Source organism: Chelonia mydas, chromosome 11 (genome assembly GCF_015237465.2).
Source record: "Chelonia mydas isolate rCheMyd1 chromosome 11, rCheMyd1.pri.v2, whole genome shotgun sequence".
NCBI lineage: Eukaryota > Metazoa > Chordata > Testudines > Cheloniidae > Chelonia > Chelonia mydas.
In genome coordinates this window covers 59982893-60008216 of record NC_051251.2, presented here as the reverse complement: position 1 = coordinate 60008216, position 25324 = coordinate 59982893, and the positions used below count along the sequence as shown (strand labels likewise).

At 38.6% G+C, this 25324-nt stretch overlaps 1 protein-coding gene across 17 annotated transcripts in view; it reads right to left on the bottom strand.

Moving 5' to 3' along the window:
* ABI2 (abl interactor 2) overlaps positions 1–25324 on the bottom strand; it is a 108687-nt gene that overhangs the window by 76469 nt on the left and 6894 nt on the right. Inside the window, exon 2 of one of the 17 annotated variants that reach the window (XM_043524892.1) lies at positions 24693–24876. The exons of the other annotated variants lie outside the window; for them this stretch is intronic. The gene's annotated coding sequence lies outside the window, so the exon portion shown is untranslated. The remainder of the gene's footprint in view (positions 1–24692; positions 24877–25324) is intronic. 17 annotated transcript variants of the gene reach the window in all.

The following is a 25324-nucleotide window of genomic DNA, read 5'->3' as shown; positions in this document are numbered from 1 at the left end:
TCTAATGTCAGCCCTGGTGACCCCATTAAAATGGTGTTGCAACCCACTTTGGGGACGCGATCCACAGTTTGAGAGCTGCTGTCATAGAACGAACTATAGAAGCCACGAAAAATATCAATCACATACACATGTACAAAGTTACTAATATCTAACATGATCAGAGAGATAAGTATGCAAATAAATGGAGAGAAACTTCTGTTATTTTCATGCTACACGAAAATATCTGCTTCAACTAACAATGTTAGGGTTATTAATTTAGAGCATACTCAAACCCTAAGGCTTGGTCTAGACTAAAAGGTTAGGTCAACCCAGCTAGATCGCTCAAAGGAGTGTGAAAATCCATTGACCTAGCTACCGCTTCTCAGAGAGCATACACACTACATGATCTGTCGACCCTAACAGTCCTCCAGCAGCTGTCCAACAATTCCCCTGTCCCCGTGACAGTGGCCGCTCTGTTCACAATTTAGAACAACACTGCCCAGCTGCCTTACAATTCCCCTCCCCACTCCCTTAAACCCCTTAGCGTTTCTGAAAAGCCTTTTTCTGATCATCTTGGCACATCTACCAGCCTATTCTTGTTGTGAGCATCCGAATATGCCAGCTCCACAAACAGAGATCTACTCCATGGGAACCTCTTTGGAGCAGGCAACAAGCGTTGGACCTCTTCAGCCTCTGGGGAGAAGAGGCAGTGCAAGCACAGCTACTGACCAGCTGTAGAAACATCAATATCTACAAGCAGATTGCATGGGGGACGCTGGCAAAATGGCACAACAGAGACCAGCAGCAGTGTCAGATGAATGTGAAGGAACTATGTCAGGCATATCAGAAGGTGAAGGAGAGCAACAAGAAATCTAGTGCTGTCCCACAGACAATGAACAGCATCCCATACCTGGCAAAAATCCCACCAGCACCCCTTATATGACTGGACACTTTAGAAGAGCCTGAGGCTGAGACCCCTGCCACAACAGTTGGGGATACAACATGCCACAACTCACAACCATTCCACAAGCCAGAAGCTGTTTGAAACTCCTCTGGAGTCGAGCCAGTTCTGTCAGGCAAGCACAGAGGAGCCCGTTAATGAAGGGGAAGGGAGCTCACGTAAGTTTATATATGTCATGAATTATTTCTCATAGTAAATTTTCCCATTTTTGTTGCCTAAAACCTCATCTACCTTTATCCCTCCCTCTTCCCAACTGTCCGCCACCCTTTTTTGCCATTTAAAAATGGCGCTCCTCCCATTCACAACTTTAGAGAAACAAAGGCATTGACTTTTGATTGAGTACTTTACCAGGTATAACGTGTTAGAAAATAAAATATTAGAGAATAAATTCAAAAAAGTAGTATGGCAGCCCGATTACACAATCCATGTCAGATAAGCGTCCTGTGCTTGGGTGGAGGTAGAAGAAACAGTCAGCATCTGTTTGTCAATTCTTTGGTTTGTTGGGCCAGGCAGAAAAAGCCATGCAAATGTACTTTGTTTATATGAATAGGGATGTCCCTTTTGTCCTCTTGAGAACTCAATGAAACTTTCATTATGATACCGTACAATTCGCTCTCAAACATTTTTAGGGATGGCAGCCTTGTTTCTGCCCCCACGATAGGAGACCTTCCCACACCACTCTGCAACAAGTTCAGATGGCACCACTGTAGTAAAGAGGCTAGCACCTTTCAGCCACCAGTAGCAGCTGACTCCTTTATGCCTTTGTCACCCTCAGGAGTGAGATATCAGCCAAGATCACATCCGCCAGTGAAAATATTGCCATATTCATTGCACTTGTCCTATACCCATACCCAATTTTTAAAGCTTCCATGCAACAGAACACACACACACACACCCTCACTGTGATAGGCTGTACTCACCATGGTTTGAGCTAAAGAATGGTGCTGCAATAACACTCACAAAAGCCAGAAGTGACAATTAGTATCTTATTAAAGGTATTTATGGGAAAAACGCAAGGGAGTTTTGAGACCTCTCTCTCTTTCCATAATGACTGTAAATCTAATAGTTTATCTGTCTGTTTTAATCAGTAGCATCCAGCATGGTAGCCTTGAAGGTTCCCTCTCCACCTTGCTTAAATGTCTCCCAGTGCTCAGAAGAAGAAAGAAGAGGACTAGGGAGGATACATTCAGCAAGGCCCTCCAATCCTCTGTGGCCTCGGACCATGAACACAGCATTTGGAGGGACCATATGATTGGCCATGGAGAATGGACTAAGAATGGAGAGATCAGCTGTTGCAGTGAAGGGAAAAGGACCAAAACGGGAATCAGGAAATACACCAAGACATCATGGGTTTGCACAAGCAACAAACATAAATGTTGCAGAAGACTGCTGACATGTCTAAAGACCATCAACTACACAGCCTTTCCAATCCTTGAATAGCACAATGGCAACTGCTTCTTACAACCCCTAACCCAACATGTGCCAACATCATGTACAATTCCTACCATATTACCAACATCAAACATGGTCAATTCCTACCATGTCAAACTGGGGGGAAATAAGGAGAACTACAGCTACACATAAACAGACCAATGAAAAACACAGGCTCAGACAGCAACTTATGTACCTCTTAGACTGCTTTTACCCTGGGTTTTTTGCACTTCACTTTTGTTGACTACTTTTCACCAAACAAAGTTCTATTTTTGGAAACTGAAGGCCTATTACTGTCCAACAAATATAACAGAATTAATAGTGAGAGGCAATAAGCCCTCTCTCCCTGCCCCAATACCCAGGCTGTGTCCTCCAGAATCACTATTGGCATTTCAACATCATTAGTGGTAATAAGCCCATTGGGCAAGAATGTCCCGGCTTGCAGCTTTTTGAGAAGTCCTGTTTTCTGAAAGGTGAGAGCATCATGCAGCTTCACTGACTAGCCCACAACCATGTCCGTGATATGCTCCCAGTGATCCCCCAGCGCTTGCATAACCATTGAGAAGTAGCCCTTTCTGTTGACATACTCAGTGGTAAGGTGGGCTGGCACCAGAATAGGAATGTGTGTACCATCTATCGCTCCCCGCAGTTAGGGAACCCTATTGCTGCAAATCTATCCACTATTTCCTGCACTCTATCGAGATTCACAATCCTGTGTAGTCGGAAATGATCAATGACCTTACATATTTGGATCACAATGCTCTCCGCTATGGATTTTCTAACTCTAAATTGATTGCCCACTGACCGTTAGAAATCTGGCATTGCAAGCTTCCAGAGCTTAGTTGCAACTCACTCTTCCCTACTGTCAATGCCACTCAAATCCTTCTATTCCTGTTGCAACTAGCGTCATGGAGGTTTTCCATGTCTTTGTTAAGTACTGTAATGTAGGTTAGGCCAATACCTAAAATTCTGAAAAAGCTAGTTCTCAAAGAAATGTATAAAAATTCTAATACTAATTCTGTCATTTTCTTAAGAAATGAAAAAGATTTAGCAGTCCTCTAAAATAGTTACTGCATATTTTAAAACTGCCAAAGAAGCCAATACCAAACAACCACACTTAGTGCGTAGTCTGTGTGAAGAGCATCAATCCAATGCATGTCAACAAAACTCTGCACTGGCACAGCTTCACTGACACCTAATCACTTGCCCCATTGTGTTTCATGCTGGTAGTGCTAGTAAATCTGCTATTTCCCTCAGAAATGGTGAGTGGACACTGGTGACCTCTTTCAGTTCAGTCACAAGAACATGAAAGACTTTAGTTTTCACATACATGTGCTTTACTCTAATCAAAAGTTGCAAGTTTTCTTTCTTTGAAATGCTGAAAATCATGCTTATGCTTTCACTGTGCTGATGCAGCATCTACTTGGGGCATTATCACCCAGCAAACTGGCAAGCTGTAGATTCACATCCTGACTTGCAGCACAGTAACTTGCCATGTGGACAAGCTTAGATGAAAGCTGACCTGTGTAATCTTTACTACTCGATGATACACAAGTCAAAGAAAATAGCACAGCTTTCTGAGTGCAGCCATATACAGTGGTGACATTCAGAAAGAAGCTATACTATACTAAGAGAATTTGATAGGGGATGCAACACTACAGAAGTGCATCAGTAGTAAACAATTTTTTTTCTGAAAGTCACTGACACGAATATGGATTCAACAATGACTTTACAGTCACTTTTTGGAACAGAAATGCACTTAAATTAAAGCAAATCAGAACCACCTATTACATTCACATAGTCATAAGAACTACATTTACTGACATCCACAATGGAATGAACATGACAGATTTTACAACCTTATTATGAGAGCTGACAACACCTTCCAATTTAAAGGGGCACTATCTATTTAAATTTGCTAAAGTATTAGCCAGAGTGCAAGGATTTGTATAATCATTAAGGTTATTTCTCAATATTCTACAGTGACTATACCTATCTCTGTATTCTGACTACTATAAAAATTCCTCTGCTCCATTTATTCATGTTTATTACAATACTGCCTAGGGACCAACCAAGAACATTGTACACTGCCTTGCACAGTGGAACCAACATAGAACAAGAGACCCTGCCACAAAGAATTTACTACCCTCAAAAGCCCTTGTCCATATTACCAACATCAAACATGGTCAATTCAACCTCAAAACCCTTTCCTACTTTGTCAACCCAACCAACCCAAGTCCTTTCAATAACCATCCATCCCCTTCTGCCTTGGGGCTTAAAAAAATCTTATCACTCTCTTCTCTATAGGTAACTACATTTTCAATTAACCACATTTAGTATCTGGAGTTATGAGGCGTGTCAGACGTACAAGTTGTCAAGCTTGTGGGCATATGGATGCATAGTTCTGAGGGCAGTAGATAAAACAGAGGGTTTTATAATAACTCAAGTACAGGTATTTGCACAATCACTCATCTATGTAATGAGATTCTAGGTTTCTCACCTGAAGACTAGAATCCCTGTAAAGTCAGCAGGAAGTCATGGAAACAGCTACAAGCCTGGTTTTGAGCTCTTTGTTCAGAATATCACCGGGTTGAATCATCAATGGGTTTTGCGGTCTGTTAACATCCAAATTTTTTATTTCTCTGCTATTCTGACTTACGAATTACACCCATATCAATACAGTTCCAGTAAGGCATGTATCTATGCCATGCCAAGAGTCCTTGATCACTACGCTATCAAGCCAACCACCCTTACTCTACAGCTAATTTGCATGCAACAATTTCACTGGTTGTATGAGGGAGACTGCACAGATAGTGGATTACTCAGCCTAATTGCTGCAGTTCTTCAAAACCACCCACACAACACACGTGGCCTCTCACCACAGCACATACCTCAATCACCAACTGTATAAACCAACATAAAACCTTCCAGGCACAGCACACGCTTACCTTGAGTGGCTAAGCCATGGGTCTTCACTAGTTGGGAAATAACCATACTGGGATAACACAAATCCCTCAACTCATTGTTCGATTCTTTAAAATCACACATTCTTGTTCAGTGCTTTACAAAGTTGTTGCTAATGCAGCCAGAGAGCTGGCAGGATATACTCAAGGAAACAAAATGTCTTCAGATACATATCAAGTATCTCACATTAGAACAGAGGTTCTCAAACTGGGGAGGCAGGCCCCTGTGAGGCAGGGTGTGTGGAATGTATTCTGGGGGGAGAGAGGAGAAGTTTTAGGGGGGAGGGGAAAAAAAAAAAAAAAACTTACTGCACACATTTTACCCACAGGAATGAATAATTAGCAAAGCTGATTCCTCCAGACATATCAGGTCTTCAGATGGCGCTGTGCGTTTGACTCTAGATGGCGCTGTGCATCTTGCAGATTTCTGTTAAGCTCGCATAGCATTATACAAAGTCGTTGCCATCTTAAGTAAATCTGTTTGCTATGACACGGTATGCACATTTAATTGTAAGTATCAACCACAATCACAATTTTGCTTTTGCTCTTATTACAATGGATCACTGGCTCTGTTTGAATCAATGCTTTACTGTTTTTAATATCTAGTGAGAGTTGCATATTGATTTTTTTTATTACTATATGTACTTGTGTGGCTGAAGGGGAGGTGTATACTACTACTAAACACAAAGAAGGGGTGTGCGATCAAATACGTTTCAGAACCACTGCATTATAACAAAGTATATTATGAAAAATCTGATAAAGGAAAGTATAAGCCAAAACCAAATTTCACATCAGATGTATAATATTTGTGAGGTAACAGTATTTTCTGTAGGATCCACAGTGCCAATATTTTGCCCTCAAGCTAGCATAGTCTGGGAATACTGCAGGAACAGTATGATCGGCCCTGGAGCAGTGGGAAAGTAGAAAAGTGATGTCTCTGTGTGGCTACACGACCACTTTTAGCAGATGACAGAAAGGTAACTACAAAGGATTGACGCAGGGTCTTAAAAGTACCATGTATAAAACCAAGGTGATGACCGACCCAAGACTCAATTCTAAAAACCAAACCTGGAATCTGGTAGCCTTCTAAAGCCACTATGCTTGCCTAAAAGTACTGGTTATGCTGTGCTTGCTGAACTATCACTTACTTACCAACCTATAAATATGTTCAAGCTTACTAAAGAAGCTTCTCTTTCATTACTATGCTTATTAGCAGAAAAGTGACAATTTTAGCCATTCTTTTCTCAAACTATTTTATTCCTCAGGCAGGGTGATAATGCAGGACTTTTTTTTAAAAAATATTCTGAACCTGCTGTTTCTAAAGATCACACTTTAAAATGACAGCTCAGTAGAAAAATATCTATCCTATAGGTGTCTGAATGTAACACCACATAATCACCACTCCTCTGCTTTGGTAATCCAGGATCCTTTAAACAAGAGTTAATGTAGAAGCTTGGAAGGACTATGTTATTTAACAATTTCAACCAAAAGCAACATGTGCTTCCCCATATTTCAAACTGAGTCAAGTTTTTGCACCAGCAAGAAATATAACTGAACTAATAATTATGTAAAATGCAATGACTAACTAGATTCATAACAGCCAGGGGCTGAGAAACTCATTCATCCATGGCATATAGGAAGCTTCCTCAGGCAAGTGCCATCAACTTCTACAGAGTCACTTCATTTAAAAACTATGCCTTTTGCCCTTATATCTTTAACAATATATTTTGTTCATATTTTGAAGATAAATAAATGCAGTGCCATCTTTGACTCTGCGACAGTTTTCAGAACTGTTTCTAGGACCTCTATAGACAACAAGGAAACGGACAAACAGGTCAATTTAATTCTGATGCTGCTAAGGAACTCTGCAGGTAGAAACAGGGGCAGACACTAACTAAGACAAGACCAGGGAGAGGAAAACAGAAGAGACATCTCTATGCAACAGCCACAGAATTGAGAGCTGAGTAGAGTAGTGAGAAGACAAGCCCTCTCCTCCCTTCTGGCAGTGAGGGTGTAATTTGTGAAGGCCTTCAAACGTATTCGACATATACTACCTGGTAGCTGATGAAAGAGAGCCATCAACCAGAACTGTGACAAGAATCCCAGCAGATTTTCTTTTTTTTTGGCGTGTGGGGGTGGGGGGTGGAGAACAGGGGAGAAGGGGCCTGGCTTCTCACCTGGATATTTCTACTAGACAATGTCCCCTATCTGCTGTCATAAAGGTCTGTGGCTAGGAAATTAAGTAATTTGGTATCAGGTTCAGTAAGATTTCAAGCACTATGTGTGGTGGTGGGGGGGGTTATTAAACAGATTAGAAAGGATAAGCATAGTATTGAATGAGATTTTGGGGAGAGAAGAAAGGAGTAAGAAAACGTAAATTAGGATGACATAGTATAAGGGAAAGAAAGATGTAAATGGTGGAGAGACCAGGAGATAGATGCTGAAAGCAACATAAGACATCTATTTTAGGAAGAGAAAACAGGAAGTGAAGCCAGAAAGGAAAGAAATGCAAGTCTGCTCTGAAAAGTTACTATATAAAGTAGCATCTTCTTACTAAAAAGATCTGCTCCCGGTGTGTTTTCAGAGTTATATCTACTTATTTTTCCGACAGTATTGTTTTAGTTTTTTGCTCCTATTATCACTGCACAACAGACCATACTGGGAAAGCAAGCTGGATTCTAGTCTCTCTCACTCAGCAACAGAATTGCTAGCCAAGTTCCAAACGTCAGTTGAAGTCCCATGTAACTCTTAATGGTGATCACACATTAAAGAGGGCAGCTAGACTCTCAGAACAGCTTGAGTCTGTAGGACTGGCAGTTTGTTTATATCTTTTCAATTATCAGTTGAGAAAATTTGATACGGAGCTATCGACTCTCAAACACAGAACCTCACAAGGCCATGTTTAGAGTGGCGTTTTTCAGAGTACAGGGCACTTTAAAGGATTTAACTATAGAACCCTAAGAAAGTGTACAGCAGATAACTATCACAAATCTAAATGTAAAACACATTTGTTTTGATGTTAAAGCTAAAAGTTACTCACTTCTTACCAGTTGAAACAACTTTAGTCCATTTACTTCAACATTTGAGATCTGTGTTCCTATGCGGTTAAAGTGTAGGAAGTTCTGTTATACACAACCTGCACCTTATAATTTACCACATCAGCATCAAGTCTTCTGTAATTATTGTAATCAAGATACATATTTTACATATTTTTTTTTAACAAATTTTCACACAAATTGTGAAGCATCTTGCCCTGAAAGAGACTACACCAGGAATGTGTTTGGGGTAGTTGGGTTTTTTGGTTCTTTTTTTAAAGCAATGTAAAGAGTACAGATTGTGTTTATAGCATAAAACAGTATGAACTTGGATCTGTTCTATGTAATTGTACTTAATTTAACTAAATGAGGATGACGATGAACTGACCAGTCAACCACATACCTCACTTGAAACCAGAAGTACGCAATCAGACAGCAGCAGAGACGAAAAAGAAAAAAGAAAGCAAATACCATACAGTACTGTGTTAAACGTAAACTACTAAAAAAATAAAGGGAAAGCAGCATTTTTCTGCTGCATACTAAAGTTTCAAAGCTGTATTAAGTCAAATGTTCAGCTGTAAACTTTTGAAAGACCCACCATAACATTTGTTGAGTTACAAACATTTCAGAGTTATGAACGAACTCCACTGCCGAGGTGTTCATAACTCTGAGGTTCTACTGTGAGGTTGCCCAATTTACTTTGAGACACTGTTGACCCACAGCATTTTTATGTTTTTGCTGACTGTAAAAGCCTGTGTCTCTCTCTGATAGGAATACATCTTAAACTAAACCCACTAGCCAAACCTATTTTCACCAAAATCTCACCCTCAGCTTGAAAAAACTAAGTCAAGTTAATGTCTGATCATCTCTACTCTACATTGTAAAAACTGACTATGAATAATTTTCAAATGTCTTAAATATTGCAGCCAAAATGAATAGCCAGAGGGTGCTAAAGATTGGCAGAGATTGGTGCTAGTGCGGCCTGTCTCAGAGAAAAGCTCTGCATCCCATCTCTTCCAAATATGCAGAAATGCAATTACAAGTACAGTTTGTTTTCAGCAAGCCCAAGGTGACCAGCTAATAAATGCACTAACCTATTCTACAATACAACTTGTAAACACATTTGGAAAAGGTAAATAGATATGAAATAAAAACTCTCTCATGTTTTAGGCATTCTTTATGCAACAATGAACGTCAGATCACAGAAGGAAGGCTGGAGAGTAAGTCTACAATTTTTCAAACCGTCATCTATCTTTTTACAGTTCACCAAAAACTACAGGTTCAACAGAAAACATCCAGCAGTTCTGCAGCACATACACACTGGACTTGCTCATTTTTCCTAATCAAGCTATTCAAGAGGCATCATAGCAGCTTTCTTTTTGTTTGTGCAAAATGGTAAGTAGCATTTGTCAAGTAATTTACTGTTTGTGTAAAGCCTGCCTATAAGAGACCTGAATTTTTTTATTTTTAAAATGTAAATAGTTGGGAAAGAACAAAGGCATTTTGGAAATTTCAGTAAACTGTATAAAGTCACATCAACCACGAACTTACGAATCACCCTTGGAGGGGGTGGAGAGAGAAATCTATAACAAAAGGGCATCAAATTAACTGGATTTGGTGTTTCTGATTAGAACAGATCTTTGTGAGTGGACATCTGTACTGGCAGGGGCTTGACTGAAGCTCTGCTTACTTACAGAAGAAGAAAATAGATCATCCTAGTGTGGTCATATGCTTCTAAATGAGATGATAATTCTATGCTGTGAGATACGTGTACTCCATCCAAAGCATAAATTCAGTGTTGCACTCATGGCAAAAGAAAAAGCTGCATTTAAAAAGCAAACCACTGGCATAACGATGGCCAAAACAACCCAAAACTTGACAAGATAATGTAAGTGACTCTGAATGGTTATTTTTACTGATTTACCCATATCAGCACAGGAAATTATATACAAAATAACTCCTCTGGATCAAAAGCTTAGAACCTTGAAAGATAGCAAGTCACCTCAAAGAGTGATCTTAAATACCTGAAAAAAGAAAAGGAGGACTTGTGGCACCTTAGAGACTAACAAATTTATTTGAGCATAAGCTTTCATGAGCTACAGCTCACTTCATCAGTGCACCCGATGAAGTGAGCTGTAGCTCACGAAAGCTTATGCTCAAATAAATTGGTTAGTCTCTAAGGTGCCACAAGTCCTCCTTTTCTTTTTGCGGATACAGACTAACACTGCTGCTACTCTGAAACCTTAAATACTTGAGAACATTAGCTGTACTAAAGAATATTTTGGAAGCAATCCGTAAGCAGACTCAAACATTTCAGCCTGTCCTCTTGTTTACAGAGGATCCTATTTGTTTTATATTCAACAACATTTTCCATTTTTAAAATTTTCTACCTTTAGCACAAAGAAAGTAAAAGACAGAATATAACTTAACAAGGAAATACTGCACTAAATTACAGATTTAAAGTACCTGACATGGCAGAGACCCTACAAGAAAGACTGCAGCACCACCTTAGCCTCCTTGTAACCATCACAAGCCACTGTAATCAGTAGCATCACTCTGGACGGAGATCGCAGTTTTATCTGTGCCCTTGGCCTTTTACAGTCAGCTACCCTTCTAGAGGTTAGGGAACAAAGTTCCAACAGAGCACGTTACCCCAGACAAATAAGTTAACCAATTCAATTTGATTTCAATAGAAACTCTGTATTTTCAAATTTACAAAGAGACAACTATAAAAACAGAACACCATACAGCTAGAGGAATACTATGGTAAATACTGCTACACCAGCACAAGAAGTTAGTAGCTGAAAAACATGTGATCCCTCCTCATGTGACAGATGTCTAGATGAACAAGACAAGCTCTTTAAAGATGCTCCAGAAAGTGTCTGTGTAGCCCCAACCCTTGGTCATTAGACCTTCCTCTTATGTGGACACCCACCTTTACATCAGATTAAATCATAACCATACATTAATCAAGGAATACCCAGTTCTAAATATCAGTTTCTGGTACACAAATTTTCTTCCTATTACAAGGATATTTTCAGATAACATTTTTAACATATATTCTCCCCAAAAATCAACAAATACTCCTTATTTCCTGCTCTTTAGAATGTATGTAACATTGCATTTCCAATAGACCTTTCAGATATGTTCAGCTGCTGATTTCTGCACAAAGTGTTGCTATTCTACCCAAATCTTGCATACATGTCCATTAGCCAGTCCTATCAACAAGAGTTTTATCAACACTTAGCAGCACTTCATTTCCATCCAAACAGAGGTACGTATTTCTCAAGACCTGTTTTTTTAAACTAAAGAACACCATTTTTAAAATCAATATTTATGCAGCTGGCAGAACTCATATTGGACAGGCTACAAACCATCTGTCACAACCATCTTGACAGAAGCTGAAATAAAAATGTAACCATTTTATGCTATTTTTTCCCCCTTCAGACAGCCACAGTTAGAGATAGCTAATACAACTGAAGCAATTTCAGAACTTTCACAAAACAAGTACACACATTTCAATCAATCCAAAATTATATATAAACTAGCAGAACTTTTACTAATTACCCAAGTTTGGCTGAAGGTGGATTGTTATATATAATCTCTAAGGAGAAAGAGATCATATAGAAACTGAGATTACTTGGAATAAAAGGAAAGCTCCTTCCTGAGATATAATTCCCAACTTGAACCTGGAATGTTTCAATAAAACCTTCATTTTATCCCAAACAATAGAATTATTAAACAACTTCCTATACAAACCAAATTTCATCCTATCTAATGAGCAACAATACCAGATAATTTTACATATGTTGATAAGTCTCACAGTGCCAAGAGACAGAAGCCATAATACACATCCCTAGTGAGAGATTCTAAATCATTACTACAGCCATGAAACCAACTTATTGGTATAGCACCAACAACATGCTCAGAACCTTCCAGACAGTTATATAGGGTTGCCAACCCTCCAGGATTGTCCTGGAGTCTCCAGGAATTAAAGATTAATCTTTAATTAAAAGATTATGTCATGTGATGAGACCTCCAGGAATACGTCCAACCAAAACTGGCAACCCTCGATACCTAGGATTTATATGGCACATGGAAGAGGCATGCAGGTACAGCAAACCAGGCTGGGGACTAGGTAGAAGAGTGCCAGATATATGGGGCTTTGTGGAAGAAGACCCAGCATGAGAGGAAAAGGAGGAAATTAAGGAGGTAGTTAAGACATGCTTTTGGAGGGAACAAAGAGTTAGCTTGCTACACAAGGCTTTATAGGCAAGAATAAAGAATTTAATGACAGAGGCAATGAGAAACCAAGGAAGGAGATTTGAAGAGAGGATGAACGTAGCAAGCACAGTGGATGAAGCAGATGACGTTTGTACAGTCACCAGAACACTCTTCCCCCAAGGCAGAAAGAAGATCCTCAGTACTTGGAGGAGTTTTTTGTTTTGTTTTTTAAACACAAAGCAGCTCACTTCCTTCACCTTCAAGACCCTCTACCCTATCATCCAACAACCCATATTTCCAATTCACTATCAGACCTGAACTGGCCAAGCAAGTAAGCACAGAGCTACAAGAACACTTATTCAAGGGACTGTCTCTGCAACATTCCAAACATCTTCTACAGGAGCAAAGAGCTAAATTCATGTCTCAAACTTTGATCATTTCTCAAGTGCACTGTGTCACCGCTATCTGCTCAGTATTGGAACTATATTTTCAGAAACTAATGTCTTGAGAGAAAAGCAAAATGTGGTACCACATTTCACAATATTTCAGTGTAATACTCACAAAGTTATGTTTCATTAATAGAGGCAGACCATTTCATCTGTCTAGGGAGTAAGATGTGCAAGGATTTGTGGCAACGAATATCAAAAGCAGCAAACAGCTTTCCTAAATTATTTTAAGTTTATGCAAGTAGCATGATTGACCCGGACTCAAAACCACCAATTTTTAACATTGTCATCATGTCCATCCTCCTTTATGGAGCAGGCATGGCAATCACAACTGAAATTGATAAGATCAACGCATTCCAAAGTAAATGCCCACAGACGATCTTCAGGGCCCACTAGAAAGACTTTTTTGCAATATCAGAAATTCTAAGTGGAGCAAACCAGTCTAAAGCAAATATGGTAAGATGACAGACATATTTAGGACACTCTTTAAGGATGCCACCAACACAAAGCTTGAATGTCAAGCGATAATAGGGACATTACCTGTAAAAAGGAGGGCAACCTAGATAAACATTATGCAGAACAACAGAGGAAGAAGCCCAGTCCATCAACATGACACTCAGAAGCACGAACAGACCAGCACAAAACCAAAATAAATGGAGGAATCTGGTGGATGTCCTATGTGCCTGTAGGTCTGGGAGGATAAAGAAAAGACATGGCAGAGCAAGGAGCAAAAATAGAAAATGATTGTCGCTAACCTGTTTCAGAGCATCAGCCATGTTAGCCTGTATTCGCAAAAAGAAAAGGAGTACTTCTGGCACCTTAGAGACAAACAAATTTATTTGAGCATAAGCTTTCATGCGCTACAGCTCACTTCATCGTAGCTAACCTGTAACTGTGAAAGAGAGCCTGGGACTCCTCTTACAGCAGCTTTTTGCTTGATTACAAAACATTAAGCAGCCCCAAATTTCATTAGAACATTTATCTTAATTATGGCATATCGCCAACATTCAGGTGTATGTAACGGACACTCAAACTTAGCCTATGTACCCATTTTCTAACAGTATTCTTTTCTTGGCGCATGAAACTGATGAATGAAAACTAAAAGTAGCATGGCTACAATTTAAGAAAAAGAACATTTTTTATTCCACTGCAATTTACCAAGTCATATGTATTACATCAAATCAGTGACTGGAAACAAAGTGTGATCTACAGGTAATAAAATTCAGATAACAGAAGACTAGCAAGCCAATAAAAGCTAATTTGTCCTGTTAATTTGTTCAAGAGTAAGACATTCTCATTTTAGGATCATAACTGTTAAGCAGAAATTAACAGCTGATCATATCCTGATAATTGGGAGAAGAGGGAGACCTGTACAGGAGACTGATCAGTGAAATCTGGCATTAGACTGTTCCTGTGGGCTACACGTACTTCATCTGTAGGCAGTCTGATTGCTCTTGTATCTTTACGTTCAGGATTGCAGGTACACAACAAAGCATAAAGTTCTCCCTTTGGCCTATTGTTGAAGCTTAAACTTGCCTGTCCTTTTGAAGGTCAGGGAGCACTCTTATGGTGGCAGACCCACAATTACCTGAAATAAGGTTCTGAAAGTGGAGCCAAATAAGGCTTAAAAGGTTAAAAACTCACTACGAGGTTTCCCCCTAAATTAATGTGTGGTAATTTTCTGCTAAAACAGCAGCTCTGCAACTGCCTGTTAGCAACCACGTGGAGGTAAAACTTCTGGACAGAAGCTACAATGGAATAAGCTTGAAATAAGGATGTAAAAGGTTAACCGGTAAGCAATAGTCTTATTGCTCCAGCCACACGCTCAGACAGAGCAGCACCACCCAGCTGAAGCAGCCCAGCCCCACCGGTTCCATCGGATAAGCCCCAGCCCTAGCCATACCGGACGGTTAATCAGTTAGCCATTTAAATGAAATTTTTAATCTTTTAAATGGTTAACTTTTTAAACAGTATTTACATCCCTAGCTTAAGAATGACTGAACCATGACTCCCTTCATGGTTGCCTTCCATATCAGCCAAGCAGGATGGCAACCTATTGGCAAGGCTGGTTTGATATGCACCTGAAGGGTAGCTGACCACAAGGCACAAAGAGCACTCCTGCAACATGATCTCCCTAAAATTAACCATATACACACAATATATGAAATACTTTTGCTAGACAACTGCTTGATTCTTTCAAGTTAACGAAGTTTCAAGGTTAAAAAGAATAAGGGTTAAAATGTAACTTTTTTTTTTTTTTTTTTTTTTTAACATTTTCTGGCTTATTTTAAGTCCAAAACTGCTTGGCCTAGAAACTCCATGCAAGTTTCAATCCACTAGTCTTGAGAAGGACTCATGCCTTTGACTATTTTTGAGGGAGCTGGAATGAAAAGTTGTGGGTTCAAGCATTTCACTGTTGGAAGCATTTTCTAGGAGATTAATGTCCCAATGAGGCTCTCGCAAATGATGCATATCACATGTGGATGGCGTGAAGAGGGGTAGGAGGCAGGCAATCTTGAAAAAAGGAGATTCCATGGCACGGCCCACCCACCTACCCACATGTTCTCATGAGCAAGGAATAGGAGACAGAGTCACAAACAAACAAACAAACAAACAGAGATCTGATCTTAGGAACAGGACCATCTCCAGATAAGGTAAGTGATCTAAGGGATTTTACAAAATACACAGGTACTTCTATCTAATTATTATTATTTGTATTGTGATAGCAACTAGGAGCCTCAGGTTCACTATATTAGGAACTATAGAAACACAACAAAGAGATTCTCCCTGTTCTGCAAAGTTTACATTCTAAATACATGACAGCAAAATGGATACAAATCTTAAATTTTAAAAACAAGAAAATACTCAGGCCAAAAAATAAAATTTTAATTAAACTGGAGTTATGGTTATTAATATCTGTTATGCAAGTGAAAGCCCCAGAGATTACAAAAATCGTTCTAAAAAATATAATAAAAAGCCTAACCATTTCAATGTTTAAGATAATCAAGTTGAATGTGTGTAGGTCTTTTAATTTTAAATATAAATTTCCATACTAAACATTAACTCTACCCATTCTCATTGGCCAAATAAGTGAAAGCCTGGTCACAAATAATCTACATCTTAATTTTCATGAATTGGTTAGTCTCTAAGGTGCCACAAGTACTCCTTTTCTTTTTGCGAATACAGACTAACACGGCTGCTACTCTGAAACCTGTCATTAATTTTCATAGTCACTAACAATGAAGAAGTGATTTAATGGAATTCTCTTACTCACATTTGCTATACATGACAACACTTGAAGTGTTTTTAGATTGCTGCAAACTATTCATGACTTCTTTAAGACTATACATGCTTACCAGATAGAGGCTTTTAATTACTTCTCTTCAGCAAACATGAACACATTCCTCAGAAGTACATGGATTTCCAAATGTGAGTTTCACACATAAAGCTACTATTATCTGATGTTATCTTAAGGGCAAGGCCAAAATTTAAACTGTTAACATAACTGAGGCACAGGGTGACAGGTATATTTCATTTATGTATTAAACATATAAGTACAAAACCAAAGCTGTGTACTCCAAAGTTTCTTCACATGCAAGGCAAACTATGCAAATAAAGCGGAAGGTATCTTTTTAAACGACATGTAGTCCTTTAAAAAGCATCCTTTTTTGTGTGGATATAATTGAGAGATTTAACACAAGCTGCAATGGGCATACACTGCAGAGGGGATCAGCAAGGTATAGGCGGAGCAGACTTAAGGTTGTTCAGGTGACCATAACTATGCACTGCCCTGTCTAATGTTTGGGGCTTAATATAACTAATTTTCATTTCCAAGCTGGTATGTGTGTTTCAAAAAGCAAAAATCTTCCTCTAATCATACCATTCTTCCCTATTGCCAGCCCCCCCTAAAGTTAAAGATATTTAGAATCCCAGCTCCAATGTGATGGGGTTTTTAATTTTGCATAGGATTATACTGCAGCTGTCCTTGGTGTCTTTGGATAAAGGCTTTCTGAAAAAGCTATTGCATAAGCAAAACTGTCACTTATAATATCTTGTCAGTTTTAAAACAGCTTTTCAAAATAGCTATTGCCACCAGACCATATAATGGACCAATAACTGATGACATTTAACCACTTGTTCTACTACCTCTTCTGTTCTCCCATATGGCGATTGCAAGAGGTTGGGAGCAGACACTGGTACACATGTCCCTCCTGTTATCTCCTACTGATACCCAGGGATAGAATGAAGGATATACTCCAGTATATCTACTTTTATTTTTGGAAGCAATGCAGACTTCTATCATCAGAATTGCTATCAACAAGAGAATGCCAGTACAACACAGAGAGTTCCAAAAACAAGCTGTAATCCACTAGTGAGTCACAGTCCCAAAGCATTTCATGATGTAAAGATAAGCCACTTGTATTACTGTATAGTTATCAAAGGCAACTGAAATGTTAAGCATGAACACTAAGGTAGTCTGGGGCTATACAGGGAAAAACAACTGGATTACAATTCTAAGACACCGACTACAGGTAAGAATAAAGCAAAGTCATGTATGTGTCCATACTTCGAGACTAATTTTTCTTTTGGTTTTTAGGACATCAAGGAGTAAGAGCACTAAAAAAGTAGTACACAGAGCCAGTGGTAGACACCTTTGCACCACTTTAATGGCACCTCTAGCTGACAGGAACTGAAGAAAGCAGTATCCAGTACTCAAAGATGGTCATGATGACCGTCTTAAAAGTGAGTAAGAGAAAAAACAGGACTTTGAAGAATGAGTTGGTAATGCAATCTTAATATTTCTTCCACTGTCAGGGCTAATAAACATACAATTCAATAGTTTAATTCACTGTACCAAAAATGAAACTTTAAGTCACTGCTAGATTGGGACCTTTGAAGTTAAGTTTCAACCTTCAGCAAATGTATCATCAAACTATAAATTCCAGAAGCAATCAAAATACACAGAAAAATGAATAATTGCTGGTGGGTTTTTTGGTTATCTCAGAGACAAAACACAATCACTGGAAAGATGCAATGATCAAAATTAAGAAAAAATGTTTGAAATATGTTTAATTCCTGTTCATTTGGCAAAAAGTTCATTTACCCTGAATTCTTTCATGGTTAAAGTGGTTTCATTTGTTTTTGAATTGACCTTACAGCTATTTTAAATCTATATTCAGCAAGTTCTACTACTGCATGAACCAAGGGGCATTTCTTTACACCATGGTCAACGAAACTTCTGCACAATGAATCTTTTTATTTGACAGGGACTTGTTTACATGATAGCCCCATCTCTAACTATTAACAGTATTAAACAAAGCTGTTCAGGCTTAAAGTTCCTGAAAAGTTACAGGATGTGAAGATTACAGGTGCACTGGATCAATGGACTTTTTTAAACTATGCATTCATTTCTCTATTCCTCATGCAATTCCCTCCCTCATTCCCACTGGTTCCTTAAGTCCAGAAGACTCCCACCAACTTCATGTCTACCCTAACCACCACCATTCCAAAAACACACACAAATACTTACTTTACTTACTGGCTTTTCTTGGTGTTCATACTGTAATATCAGACCATTTTACATACTGCTAACTAATAATGCTGGCGAATATATGAATATGTATCATATTAACTATACGCACACACATATGCATTAAGCACAAATATTGTAACAGTGATACAGCCTAAACTGGCCTATACCATGATCTAGTTCACTGATGCTAAGTATCCTATAACTCCTTGCATTTGCATTAAGCGGAGAGGAAACTTGTCAAAAATCAAGATACATTTATTCTATGTCTTAGTACAAGCTAAGGAAGAACCTTCACAGACCGGTACCTGGAAGGCTAGCACCCAAAACAAAGATAAGGAAGGAAAAACAACAAGAAGTTAGGGAACTGGGTTAAACTGAGGGTTGGATTTTAATGATGCGTAAGGAGATGTGTAACTTGTAAAATCGTATAAATAATACCAGCTGAAATGTGTGACCTGGGAGAAGACACCTTTGGTATAAGGCGACTGTACCATCGCTGTACGAGACCGCTCTTCGGAGACTGATATTGTATAGAACCTTTTCCCTGTACCATATTAATAAACCTGACATTGGTTATTTGGTTTCTTGAGTATATTTCATAATGAACCAAAGTGCGGTCTAGCAATTGACTGTACAATTTATCAACAATATAGTCTCAACACCCCTAATTAGGGAAGTACAGACCTCATTTGCAGATGAGGAATTTTGGCACAAAGGGATAAAGTGACTAACCAAGGTTACACAGGAAGCGTGTAGCAAAGCCAGGAACAGGACACAGCAATCCTGAGTTCTGATCCATCGAGCCCTGCAAATCCACAGATATCCGTATCCAGGGACCATTTTTGGGGATCACAGATCAGACGTGGATACGCTCCGCCAACCCAATGCCTTAACCACAAGACTATTCTTCCTTTCACACATGCCTCTATTTGGCTATCCCATGTTAGAACTAGCTTTAGCAGGACTACAGTAAAAACTATTTAAGCAGTGCCATTAACTGTGTGCAAAGCCCAGTGGAGATGGATCCTTGGGGAAGTAAACTCACTTGTGTGCGACTTGATTTCCTCATATTGTGAAACAGAAAGGATACTTATCTTCCTTTGTAAGGCCCTGAGATCTACAGATAAAAAGCATTTTACATATGAATTATATTAACTAAAACTGCATGGGAGTTTAGGTAGACAGAACATAAGTGCTCAAGGTGTGATTCGGTTTGTGTAGAAGTGTACAATGTAGACAATGGCATCCTGGAGATACTTAAGCTTATGCTCAAATAAATTGTTTAGTCTCTTTGGTGCCACAAGTATTCCTTTTCTTTTTGCGAATACAGACTAACACGGCTGTTACTCTGAAACCAATCTAAATACAGTAGTCAGGACAGAAAGGAGGTGTTATCCCCATTTTACAGATGGAGAACCAAAGCACAGAGAGAGAAAGTGACTTACCCAATATGAGAAAGGAAGTCTGGGGTAGAGCCAAGAACTGATGCCAAAATCTTGAGTTCCATTCCAGTACTTAGCCACAAGACCAACCTTTCTCCTCACCAAACGAAATGGTGTAGTATATCAGCCTCAAAGGATGTCCCACTTGTGGAAAACTGCTGATTCGACGTAGCCTCTATTGTAGCACATATGATACACTACTGTCTTCAAGGTGACATCCAAAAGAAAAAATGTGCTCATTTTTGGTTCTTTATGGTTTATAAAAGACACAAAAGGACTTTTTCCTCCAAAAGAGCTTTCTGCCTTTTTTTTCTTTTTTTAAACTTTAGAAATTGAGGTCTTGCTTTGTTATTCCTTGAAGTTGCTATGTCAACGGCAGAAGTTGGCCAACATTATGTATTCAGAATGTGAAAGCTGAGCAACTGCCATGTGAAAGGATTAAGTTAGACTTGTCAAAACTGTTTTTGTTAGCACCTATTTAAGTCAAACAACTGACAATCAGCTGGGAAAGAAAGATCTTTGTTAAAGATTTAACACCATGACCTTTCAAATAAGGGCAGAGAAAGCTCTCACTCCAATACTCTGATCCTGTAAGGCAGCCTACATCAAAAACAGTGAAGACAAAACCTCATACTTCATATATTTTTAGGGTCAAACCCAAGCAAAAAAACCCCACACCTCTGTAAAAATAAGATGCAAGTCTTCTTTGATCATAAAACAGAAAAAAAATTCAAACTGTCTTTGAATAAGTAGCATTAATATATTACAAAGGCTTGCAACAGGCTGATTCACTGACAATTTACGTATTTATATTGAGCTCAAATCTTGACATTGAGTAGGCAACCTTGGACACCCCCAAATACACGAGGGGATATCCAAAGTTTGACTTTTTCCAAGGTTGCCAAAAGGTCAGTTTGTCTCATTGACTTTCAATAGTTCCAGATGCTTTTTAGCCTGAGTCATGATATTTGGTGCGTATTAATTAAGGACTGCCCAACACTGAGAAAGTTCCAAATTTGGTATTTCTAACAGATCCCAAGATGATCAGTAACCATTTACAAAAGTTCTGTTCACTTATTCCATTAAGTATCTTGTTGGGTAAGCTCTTGAGTACTGTTCTCTTCCATTTGAAGAAAGATAGATCAACTGAAGTAACCAATTTTATGTAATGGACTCAGACAAAAAAAAAAAAGTTAAAGGCAAACTATTGCATTGTAAGCAAAGATGTTGACAGCAGATCCACCAGAAAGGCAAAATACTGTCAAGTGTAATATCAGAGATCCTGACTCTACAGATTATTCTCCCCATTCTAGGATCCCAGTTTGTAGACTTATGTACGGAAATGTACTCAGAGAGAAGAGGCTACAGTCTAAGTGCTTGTGTGGGTACTTCCTGAAAAAGGTCCAAAGAACTTTCTATGATATTCTGAGGATCACCAATGTCCTAGCTAGCAAGGCTAAGCACACATTGATCCTTTATACAATGCTACATCATTTGCTCCAGGACCTTGCACATTTAACAGCTGGCTAGTTCTGGAGAGGGAACCACGCTGTGGAATCAAGCTGCCAAAGGAAGGACATCAGGATAAACAGCCTTACCCCTCTTTAGAGTTAACCCACTAAATGTTGGATAGAGAAAATGCTGAAGAATGCCTCCATAGATACAACATACCACATCGTTGCATATCGGTCTATTCCATTCCTTTTACATCCTACATTGTTTATTTTTTAAACTCACTACATACTTAAAGCTCATCTTCACTGGACTTTATCTTGAGTTAATTGGTCACCAATTCACTTGAGATACTTAACACATTTGTAAAGGCTAGTGTGGACACACCCCGTAAGTTTCATCAAATCTATAAACATTTGTTCTTTTAACCAGGCTGATTCCTATATTCTGGAACAAATATCTCCAGCCTTCTTGTGCATTCAAACATTGAGCCCCATTTCCTGTCTCTCAAACTGTATCAGACAACTTCCTGCTGGGAAAGATCAATAAAACAGAAGCTTTACTGTGAGATTAACACCACTCACAGTTCCGGTACTAATAAAAGAGTGGCAATGTGTTGAAAATTCATTACAGTATTCTTATTCAGTAAACATTTAACTATGATAAGAAAATTTTAGGAATGTTAGAATTACGAATAAAACATACCAAGACAAATTAATTCAACCACCTCAACCTCATTTTAGACCACTTATTAAAGTAGCAGCTAAAAGATGCCAGAACAAAACACTATTATCTATTATTAAAAGACTAAGAAAATTCCACTAACTGTAGTTTTTAATGTGGGTAGTTACACAATACAGAAGCTGTAGCAAAATTAATGCCTTTTTTCTGTCAAATACAGCACATTATCTAGATCCTGCCTACTACACTTCTAAAATATATGTCCCCCCAGCCTACTTGGGTCCTCCACTCCCAGGAATAACTGTGGTGCTGTGCATTTTTCCAAAGGTGCAAAAGCATGAAATTCACATGATTCTTGACAGTTTCACTACTGCCCACAAGGTTCTGAACTGAAACAATTAAACTGATCAGAGTTGTTAATTTCATTCTACTGTTGCCTGGCGCAGCTAAGAGGCAATGGAGCCCTTCATTTCCAGATTTTGTAAAGCCCTGGATTGGTTAACAACCACTTCACATTTGAAAGACTACCTTTATTAACCAGAAGGGTTAAAAAAAATTTTTTTTTAAATGAACACTTAATCTACAAAAGACAATCACTTAGGCCCTCACTCTTCCAGTGAAACTTCGTCCTCAACACTCAAAAGTAGCTCACGAAAGCTTATGCTCAAATAAATTGGTTAGTCTCTAAGGTGCCACAAGTACTCCTTTTCTTTTTGCGAATACAGACTAACACGGCTGTTACTCTGAAAAAAGTACTTAAGTGAAATTTTCAAACCCTCCTAACATAAGCCACCATATAAAAAATAGGTTCCACTTCATATTCAAGTCACATCATTCTGGGGCTTGCTATGGAAAGGCTAACAGCAAGGTTTCCTTCCACGCTCGAAACTTACGGGTGGTGTCTCCCATGTCATTTTAATCCACTCATCTCCTTCCCTGAGAACCTAGTCAACTTCTGTTTAAACAATCCAAGAACCTAAAATTAAGGTTGCATAAAACCCCATTCATTCTGACTGAAACATGCATGAGATCCATTTTCACCTAGCAGTTTATTTAGTTCCAGGAAAAAAAGTGTCCAAATTGGCTAATCAGAGCCCTGAATATTGAAAAAAAATTACCCAAATACATTATGTTGCCCATCATCTATCCCATCTAACGGAGCATTATCTTGCTTTATAAGTTTCAGAGTAGCAGCCGTGTTAGTCTGTATTCACAAAAAGAAACGGAGTACTTGTGGCACCTTAGAGACTAAACAATTTATTTGAGCTCAAATAAATTGGTTAGTCACTAAGGTGCCACAAGTATTCCTTTTCTTCTTGCTTTATAAGTTATTAAAAGTGCATTAACAAAGGTTCTTGTTCAAGTGAACGGATAACCAACAAAATTTAGAGGTTTTGCATTGGTAAGCAAGATGTTGCTTTCAATTATACACAAGTAAACAAAGAATAGCTTAAAAACTTCATCTTCACAAATTCTACTAAAACTGGGCCAGCACAATTTAGCACTCAGACTGCAGTTAAAATCTGTCATAAAAACACACCAGCTAGAGAAGTTCTTCTCTCTCCTCCAAACCCGGTTCAATTTAACTTAATAGAGATCTGAGGTTTTTCACTTAGCTGAATGCTCCTTGCTGAAGGCTTTGGGCGGGTTTTAGATATTCACCACAATGGTGTACCACTTCCTGCACTGAAACGTAAAGCACTAAAGCCACAAAGATTAATGATCACAAATACATATAAAATGTGAGCAACAGAATTCAGATTTTAAAACACTTATGATGCGTATATAACAGTGAACATAAGCTTGCTGCTCTGAATAGCATCCTTGATCAACATTATTCAATGTCTACATCATCAGGAAGTAGATACACAGCAGAAGATAGTTACCAAAATGCCACTCTCAACAAACATACTCAACAATACAAGAACAGATGTGCCTCTTTTCCAGCAGTAACTATATAGTATTCATAAATTCTGTTTTCCCATCAGTGCATGGGATAGTAAAACTGATAACTCCCATTAACAAAGATAACAAATGGCTCATGCTATTCTGAACACACAGAAGAATCAATCCTACTATTTTACAAACCATGATTTTTAACTCAGTGAACCTATTAAAGGCTTTGAATAACGCTTTGTAAAATGTAGCACAGTTATACAAAGGAAAGTACAGTGGTTGAGTGATAAACGCCTAGTTTACCAGTTATATGGCTCATTGGGGGGGAAAAGGCAAAATGGGCTGATAGAGATTATCACAATACCAATTCAACCAACACACTAATGATCTCTCCATAAACCTGGAACACAAGATAAATACACAGGAACAGCAGCCCACAACTCGGATGTGCTTGCGATGAATGAATACACACCATCAAATACTATTCTAGATATAAAAAAAAATAAATTAAAGAATCATTTTTTAAGAAAAAAATCAATTGAAGACATGTACACATAGTACTGGATAAAATAACAGTCCTTTTTAGATATTTACAGTATATTTAAAATACGTAAAAAAATTTAAAGTGCTCATTCTAAGTCTTAAATACCTGTATCAGTCTGATTTTTCTCCTAGCTACCTGAGCCTCATTACTGATGCCATTCCACAGGAAGGAGATATTTTGGTTATCCCGTTACCTAGACATGGAGGCTAAAAACCCTCATATTTAATTAACAGGATCTGCCAAAACCATTAGCCTCCTAATGGACTGACAGCCTGGACAGTTTAGGCACCTAGGAGGAAAAGACAAGTTATAGTAAATTAAAAACAATTGAAAATACAATTACTACTATTGTTATCTTGACCCCATAGCAAAATATTCCATGTTTCAGTTATCCCCCTCTATAAAATACTTCTAGCTTGGGAAAAACAAACAGTTTTTAATAGCATTTGTAAGATCTTCACTGAATTTGCAGGGGGAAGCTCAAGGGGAGAAAACAAAAAGGAAGACACTTAGGCTTGGTCTACGCTTAAAATTTAGACTAACCTAGCTAGGCCACTCAGGGGTGTGAAAAATTCATACTGGCACACTACAGTTTAAGACAACTTAATTCCCAGTGGAGACGCAGCTAAGTCAATGGGACAATTCTTCCATCGATCTAGCTACCTCTGCTCAGAGAGGTGGGAAGCACCTATACTGCAGTGCTATGGTGACACAGCTGTAGCACCCATAGTGTGGAC